Below are 9,329 nucleotides of genomic sequence, written 5' to 3' on the forward strand. Positions count from 1 at the left end.
GCATTGCATTCAGTCGGTTTAGCGGACGACTTCGATGACTGGAGTAATCCGTCCATCAATCTTTGTCATGGTCTGTCGATCGATGTGAATTCATCGACATCGGTCGACACCATTGGGATCCGCCGAGACTCATGGAGCTTTAAATTTTGAAGTCTCCTTCCTCAAGCTTTTCATATCTCACCACTTGCCAGAAATCATCATCGATGATGGAATTTACATGGTGTTTTCCTTTGTCGGAATCTACACGCCATTTACTACACCAGCCGCACGCTTGATGAAGTGCAACGGAATTACGCAACAACAGAAAAGGAACTGTTAGCTGTAGTTTACGCTTTTGAAAAATTCCGTCAAAACTTGATTGGCTCACGAGTGATAGTTCACACTGATCACGCTGCCATCAAATATTTAATGCAAAAAAAAGATGCTAAACCTCGACTCATACGCTGGATTCTACTACTCCAAGAGTTTGACATTGAGATTAAGGATAAGAGAGGAGTAGATAATGGAGTCGCTGACCATCTTTCCCGGATAAGAATAGAGGATGATGTCCCTATAGATGATTTCTTCCCCACAGAGAATGTTGCACACATAGATACATCTTTCGTCGGTCAAATATCTCTCAGATCTGAAGATCTATCGATCGATGAGAGAGATGGCATATCGGTCAATTCACGTAGTGATACATCGATCAATGACGAGACTAATGTAACTTCTCAACTCTCCAATAACCAAGATCATGAACCCCCGTCTATTAAAATCAACTTCGATTTACAAGTTAATGTTTCCGGTGATGTGATTAATCTCATACCTGAGGAATTATCACAACGGGAGGTAGACGCGATTGGAAGAAACTCGGATAACCGACCCTGGTATGCCGACATAGTTAACTATTTGGCAGCTGAGGCTGAGCCAGACGAACTCAAGGGATATATGAGGAAGAAATTTTTCAGAGAAGTAAGACGCTATCATTGGGATGAACCTTATCTCTATAAGCATTGTTCTGATGGCATATACAGACGATGCGTATCCGAAGCTGAAATTCCAGACATTATTTACCAATTTCACGGGGCTGATTATGCAGGACATTTCGCTACCTTTAAAACGGTTTCGAAAATTCTCCAAGCAGGATTTTGGTGGCCAACCACTTTTCGCGATGTCCACGCATTTATAACCCAATGTGACAGATGCCAAAGACGTGGAAAAATCAGCAAAAGACACGAAATGAAACAGAAGTTCAATCTTGAAGTTGAAGTTTTTGATTGCTGGGGTATCGATTTTATGGGACCCTTCCAGTCTTCATATGGAAACAAATATATACTAGTCGCTGTAGACTACGTATCCAAATGGGTCGAAGCAGTAGCTTCTCCTACCAATGACGCATCTGTGGTTATTAAACTCTTCAAGAGTATAATCTTTCCGAGATTTGGAGTTCCAAGAGTAGTCATTAGTGACGGTGGTACTCATTTCATTAACAAAACCTTTGTAAGATTACTTAAAAAGAATGGTGTTCATCACAGAGTAGCTACACCTTACCACTCACAAACCAGTGGACAAGTAGAAGTCTCTAACCGGAAAATTAAGGAAATCTTAGAGAAAACCGTAGGAACCTCCAGAAAAGATTGGTCTAGGAAACTAGATAATGCACTTTGGGCCTACAGGACCGCCTACAAAACGCCGTTAGGAACAACACCATTCCACCTTCTTTATGTCAAATCATGTCATTTACCAGTCGAACTAGAACACAAAGCAGCTTGGGCTACCAAACTTTTGAACTTTGATATCAAACCAGCTGCAGAAAGGAAACTCATCCAGCTTAACGAGATTGATGAAATCAGACATTTAGCTTTCAAAAATTCGAACATTTATAAAGAAAGGACTAAAGCATCACGATAAAAAGATCATATCCCGGCACTTCGAACCGGATGATCAAGTCCTCCTTTATAACTCTAGATTAACTTTATTTCCTGGAAAGCTAAAATCCCGTTGGTCTGGACCCTTCACCGTAACGAACGTTCAACCCTCCGGAGCTATCACCTTACAAAATGATAAAGGCCAGGGATTTACAGTGAAGGGCCAACGAGTTAAGCATTATTGGGAAAAACCACCAGCAAAAGCGCCCATGGTGCTGTATGAACCTGATAATTAGTTTAATCAGGAAGTTGAGCTAAAGATATAAAAATTAAGTGCTGAATGGGAGACAACCCATTTTATTTCAAAAAAAAATAATTAAATTAATTATATTTAATAATAATTAATAGTAATTTCCATATTTCTTCTTATTATTAGCATTATTTAGGAGATTTAGAAATTAGGATTTGTCTTTAAAGAGGACATCGATCGACGAGGCATCACCGCCATCGATCGAGGAGACAGTTGGGAGTCTTCTGACCCCGGTTTTCCAGTAACTTGGCATCCGCCTCGACCCTCGCTCTGCCGACCGCGACCACGCCTTCCTCGACGAGCAGCACTTGGTGCACTAGCTATGGCTCGAGGAAGGGAAACTCTGGCGTTTCAGGATCCGCGATGAGCATCGCCTTCTACCCCTACCAGATAGGAGGATCACTGATTTCGTGAACAGCATGGAGCAGCTTCGATGCATGCCAGACGAGGCATTCCTCCACAACCCCCGGAACATGTCACGCCGACCTCCCAGCATTCGCCGTACCAGAGCTCAGGACGCACAGGCACCTCCTCTCCCCGACTTCCCGAACATACCGGACATCCCCATGCACGACCAGGGAGACTTTCAGAGGTTCGTGGTGGACGCTCTTCAGGCCATCTGGGCTAGAGTGTCTTGTCGGATCAGGAGAGCCACATGAGCGCAGGCACCAGCACCAGCAGCAGCACGCAGGGACCCTTCCCCGGAGGACGATGAGGTGACTGATGAGGACACCGACTAGTCCTCATATCTCTATCTCTTATCTTCCTATTATGAACTTGTAGGATTTATATTCTTAAACTTATATTTTATGTCTGAGGATGCTTATTATTATTTCTTATACTTGGTTGTCTAACAGAGCTAACATTAGGCAAGGAACTTCAAGTTTGACTCCAAGCACATGCAAAATTTATGTGCTTCGCCATCGATCGATATGGAGAGGATTACATCGACCGATTCTCGGTGAGTAACATCGATCGATATTGATAGTATTACATTGATCGATGTGTAGTATGGATAGGTACTTCATTTTCACTCTAACATTCTCAAACATCTAACTTGCTTTTAACGTACCCTTGGGCACTTTGCACCGAGTCGGTGCAATTTAAGTCTGGGGGAGGTAGTTACTAACACCACTTTCTTGAGTTTTTGTCAAAAATCTTTTCGAAAATAATTTTATTGAGTCAAGAAGGGGATTATGAACTAATGATTTCTACTTGAATGTCTAACCACTTTCTAGCATCATTCTTGATTTACGGATTGCAGACAATACTATAGAAGCTAAAGTGGATCAACCAGTCAACTATACACACTTGCTAGCTTGTTAGAAAGAACCAAAGCTAACCTCCAACACTAACCTGACTTCACTGCTTGTCTTGGGGCTTCGTATACATGGGATCGGATTCTTCAGACAAGTCTGGGAGGTAAAGCCTTGTGTAGAATTATATATCACATTCCTCTCTCTAATTTTGACCCTAGATGTAGAGTTAATATATATATATATATAATAAGATCTATTGTTTAATAAGGATGAGTCTGAACAGGACTTGGTGGCTAAAACCATTAAGGCTTGATTCATAAAAGACTCCAATAAAAGAGTTCGAAACGGGACTTGGAGGCGGCAATCTTCAAGGCTCGCTTTCGCAAAGAACTCTAGGATATAGGTCAAAAAGAAGTGAACAGAGCTTGGTGGCAACCACCATTAAGTTTTGATTCATGGAAGCCTGTCCAATCTTGGTCATTGATCCTGCAATGGAAGCAGACTTTGACTCAAGAGAGAAATTAGAGAGAGAGAAATTAGGAACTAACTTTTACCTGCAGTTCCAGATATTTGTCTGAAGAGCAACATCCGTCGATCATAATCACTTACCATCGATTGACAAACATACATGTGCATCGATCGATGCCCAGTCACACGAATGAAATCGCAAATTAAAGATTTCATTTCCCTGAAGATCTATGATTTTCAACTTAAGTCCCTAGCCTCCTGTTAGGCTATATGTACTAGGGTTTTGTATCATTTATAGGGGACTTGAAAAAAGACCTAGTTTTGGAGAAGGAGCATTTTGGCTACCATTAGAAGAGCTTAGGATTGGAGAGATAGATTTGAGACTGCAAAACAGAGAAGATCTTGAACTCCTTTATTTCTATTACTCTATCTATTTGTGTTCTATGTTTCATTTGAGTTTATTTCACACCATCATGACTTTGTTTCTCATGAATATGTTTGAGTAAACCAATTGTTAGATTTAGGTTTCTAACCATTGTTGAAATTATGTACTGCTAATATGACTATTAAAAGTTGTTTTGATTGTTCTTTCATTGCCTGTGAACTTAATGCTAAAATTGAGACTGATCACCTTCATTTTAGATCTTAGGATTAATTGAGTCCAACTAACCGTTTCCCCTCAATACCTGAACCTACTTGCATGATCTAACCAACTCAGGGGCAACGACAGTTGGTCTGAGAAGGTTAGAGAACAAGTTAAACCCGTTCGCAAGGCTCACTAGAATAACCATCAATCGATGCAACTATCGTTCTGTCGGTCGATAGTTACAAAGGTGTATCGGTCGATGTACATTAAGTCACATCGATCGACACTCTCTCGAGATTAAAATACGACAGTTGAGATCCGAGATCTAGCGAAGATAACCTATCCGGTTAAATTGTTGTTTAGTTCAAAAACCATCAAACCCTTTAGTCTAAACTAAGTGCATACATTTCATACCTGAGAATTACCTGAATCTTGCTGCTTTCCCATTCTTGAAACCACTTCAATTCAATCTATTGAATCACTATTGTTTTCGATTTATCATTTACTGCTTTTAAAACTATTAAAACCTTCTAGTCTGAACCTCTTTTGATGAGAGTAACACTATTTAGGGTAATTTGAGTGATATCACTGACGGACATACACAGACGTCATGTGTGTACTGAGCAGACAGCCCACGTGGGACAAATCACCCACGGACAGCCAAAATCACCCGAGAAGCCAAAAATTCAAAGATTTATATTGTTGAAGAAAGTTTTCTGAAAGGAAACATCAACAATATGTTAACAAAGAGTTTAGGATGTCAAGTGTTGATCAAAAGTTGCTGTAGACATCCGTTTAGACCACGAAACCCTGAACTTTGTAGCATGAAAAAGACATGGTTAGAAGCAATAGAAAATCATGAAAATATAACAGGAAAAATATTTAGCCATTCTTATGAAGCATGAAAAAAATCAGATTCAAATTCGAAGTATTTTTGTTTTTACATTAAAAATACTCCCGGAACACAACCAATGTATACTGGTGACAGACTGAAAAAAGTGTTTTGTCTATATAAGGGGTAGGCACTCTTCTGAGCCTACCCTCAGTAACCGAAGGGTATGTAGTGTTGGACTGGTCGGTCCAACACTATCGATGGCTGGGTTGAGGTCGATGGCCGGATTGTCTCTGGCGAATTTTCCGGTAACTTTTCCGGCGAATTTTCCGGCGGACTGTTTTGCCCCTAACTTCAGACCAACTACAGACCAACTATCCTCCTCAGTTTCTTCACTAGCATAGTTTTATGCTTGTTGATCTGATCCAGGGCCTGTGTTGCGTACCTATCTGGAAGGAATTGTTAAGCTTTGCTTAAAATGTTGTTTGCGGCATCTCCTTTCAGTGGGGAAGTCGTTAACACATAAGCTGACACTTGTGATCCTTGCGTCTTTGCATAATTTATGCATTGTTCGCAAAGGTGAATCAGCTGTTTACTGAGATATCGGTTGCGGAAATATTATGGCGGTGACTCGAAGAAGTTCTTTCCTGCTAAGCACGTTTGTCTCTGGACAAAAGATGACGGTCAAGTCTGCGTCTGTTCCCACTTTCCATGTGTTTGCTGGAATATGACGTGGTCTTGCCCTGATTTATGAATGCTACCTGGTTGATCCTGCCAGTAGTCATATGCTTGTCTCAAAGATTAACCCATGCATGTGTAAGTATGAACGAATTCAGACTGTGAAACTGCGAATGGCTCATTAAATCAGTTATAGTTTGTTTGATGGTAACTACTACTCGGATAACCGTAGTAATTTTAGAGCTAATACGTGCAACAAACCCTGACTTCTGGAAGGGATGCATTTATTGGATAAAAGGTCGACACGGGCTCTGTGAAGGGACCGACCCACTTTTTCGTACCATCAGTACGAGCCTGGCTCGACTTCCTCGATCAGGCCTGGGCCGTTTTCCTATTTTTCTTTACTTAGGATTATTTCCGAGTTTTAGTTCGTTTTCAGACAATCAAGCAAGCAAAAGAAGATTTGAATAGATTAACTGAGGTTCGAGTTAACAAGTGAGTTTGCTATAAGCTATTACAAGTTAAACTCGTCCTACATCTAACCAAATCCCCCATCCTTCCTTCCTGCCTTAGCCCCGCGGTCAAGCTATGTCTTTACCCTTATGGGTCTGGTCCTGATCTGAATCCAAAACAAGGAGGCATAAGCAACAGTTTGCTTAGTGATGCGGTCATTCCGTCTCACACAGCCATGTAAAGCAATCGAGTCAATCAGTCAATAAACGGACATGCTTATCATCAGTCAGTTACTTAGCTGACCCAATCGTCCTAAGCCAACGCACCATCAGATTCAGTCAAGCCCTAGCAGGCCATTACGGCTCTAGGCGCATGATCTGATCCAGATGTGTCGATGGAAGGAACCGACTGTTCGGACCAAGCCAGAACTTAGCAGATAATTCGAATTAGACAAGAAATCAGTACATAGAACATTCATATCATTCAGACTACGATTCAGTACGATAGGCTACGGTCACGCACTGACCTTTTTCTTTGAGTCGGTATGTTCTGTTTGATTCGGTTTCTTCTGACACCTCTTGAGCGGTTTCTGTCGGATCTTCGAACGTTCAGACAGTCAGAATCACCCCACAGACGATCGTTCTTGACTCGGACTTGATCGATCCAGCCAAATATCAAAAGTTCTCTCTTAATCGGAATTTTCTCTCTCTAAGTTTCTCTCTGGTTCTTTCTTTCTGTTTCCGTACAGAACAATGGCGAAATAAGACCAAGGAGACGATTAAAATGGGCAGTTGGGCGGTTTAGGCCCGAGAAACGACAAAGATAACCGTTCCTGCTTATTTTACACGCGGCTCTTCATCCGTAACCGCCACCCCGCACTCCAAAGCGTGCCAGCGCGAGTTTTTCCCCTTTTCGGACTTTAACTGTTCCCGCCAGTTTTACTTAGACAAAACTCGAGCTAGAGCTGACTGATGCAGTCGACAACTCTAACCGCCTTGTCTGAATCAGGTCATCTCAGCTTAGCCGACAGTCTTAACCGCCTTGTCTGATTTCTGACAATCGCTGTCTAGCCGACCAGCTCAACCGTCATGTCCAAATTCGACAACACTTGTCCGGATCCGACCATTGCTGTCTGAAAAGACCACTTTGCCTGGATTTTCATCGAACTGGCTGAACACTACTGAGTTCCGCAAATCGAACGGCCTGGTCCAATAACCCGAGCGTAAGACAGACTGATGAAGCTTTGTCTGGCTCAAAAACAGATCAGATCCTAGCTTTATTCGGTACATGGTTCCGCTCCATCCACTACTAATCAGACTTCCGAACCAAGAACTCCCATCCACCCACAGTAAGTCCTTACAAGTTTGGCCAGCTCTTTCTAGCATCATCAAACCCATTCAGTACGTTCCAAAAGTCCGACCAGTCAGTCCTCAGATCATCCTATCATCGATCTTCGGAACACGGTCGCTACATTCTTCCCGTTGCTCTGATGATTCATGATAACTCGACGGATCGCATGGCCGTAGTGCTGGCAACACATCATTCAAATTTCTGCCCTATCAACTTTCGATGGTAGGATAGTGGCCTACCATGGTGGTAACGGGTGATGGAAAATTAGGGTTCGATTCCGGAGAGGGATCCTGAGAAACGGCTACCACATCCAAGGAAGGCAGCAGGCGCACAAATTACCCAATCCTGACACGGGGAGGTAGTGACAATAAATAACAATACCGGGCTCTTTGAGTCTTGTAATTGGAATGAGTACAATCTAAATCCCTTAACGAGGATCCATTGGAGGGCAAGTCTGGTGCCACCAGCCGCGGTAACTCCAGCTCCAATAGCGTATATTTAAGTTGTTGCAGTTAAAAAGCTCGTAGTTGAACCTTGGGATGGGTCGCCCGGTCCGCCTTCGGTGAGCACCGGTCGGTTTGTCTCTTCTGTCGGCGATATGCTCGTGGCCTTAACTGGCCGGGTCGTGCCTCCGGCGCTGTTGCTTTGAAGAAATTAGAGTGCTCAAAGCAAGCCTACGCTCTATATACATTAGCATGGGATAACATCATAGGATTTCGATCCTATTGTGTTGGCCTTCGGGATCGGAGTAATGATTAACAAGGACAGTCGGGGGCATTTGTATTTCATAGTCAGAGGTGAAATTATTGGATTTATGAAAGACAAACAACTGCGAAAGCATTTGCCAAGGATGTTTTCATTAATCAAGAAAGAAAGTTGGGGGCTCGAAGACGATCAAATACCGTCCTAGTCTCAACCATAAACGATGCCGACCAGGGATCAGCGGATGTTGCTTTTAGGACTCCACTGGAACCTTATGAGAAATCAAAGTTTTTGGGTTCCGAGGGGATTATGGTCGCAAGGCTGAAACTTTAAGGAATTGACGGAAGGGCACCACCAGGAGTGGAGCCTGCGGCTTAATTCGACTCAACACGGGGAAACTTACCAGGTCCAGACATAGTAAGGATTGACAGACTGAGAGCTCTTTCTTGATTCTATGGGTGGTGGTGCATGGGCGTTCTTAGTTGGTGGAGCGATTTGTCTGGTTAATTTCGTTAACGAACGAGACCTCAGCCTGCTAACTAGCTACGTGGAGGCATCCCTTCACGGCCGGCATCTTAGAGGGACTATGCCCGTTTAGGCCAAGGAAGTTTGAGGCAATAACAGGTCTGTGATGCCATTAGATGTTCTGGGCCGCACGTGCGCTACACAGATGTATTCAACGAGTTCACACCTTGGCCGACAGGCCCGGGTAATCTTTGAAATTTCATCGTGATTGGGATAGATCATTGCAATTGTTGGTCTTCAACTAGGAATTCCTAGTAAGTGCGAGTCATCAGCTCGCATTGACTACGTCCCTGCCCGTTTTACAAACCACCCGTCG

This window comes from Brassica napus, unplaced genomic scaffold (assembly GCF_020379485.1).
Source record: "Brassica napus cultivar Da-Ae unplaced genomic scaffold, Da-Ae ScsIHWf_1200;HRSCAF=1717, whole genome shotgun sequence".
Classification (NCBI taxonomy): domain Eukaryota; kingdom Viridiplantae; phylum Streptophyta; class Magnoliopsida; order Brassicales; family Brassicaceae; genus Brassica; species Brassica napus.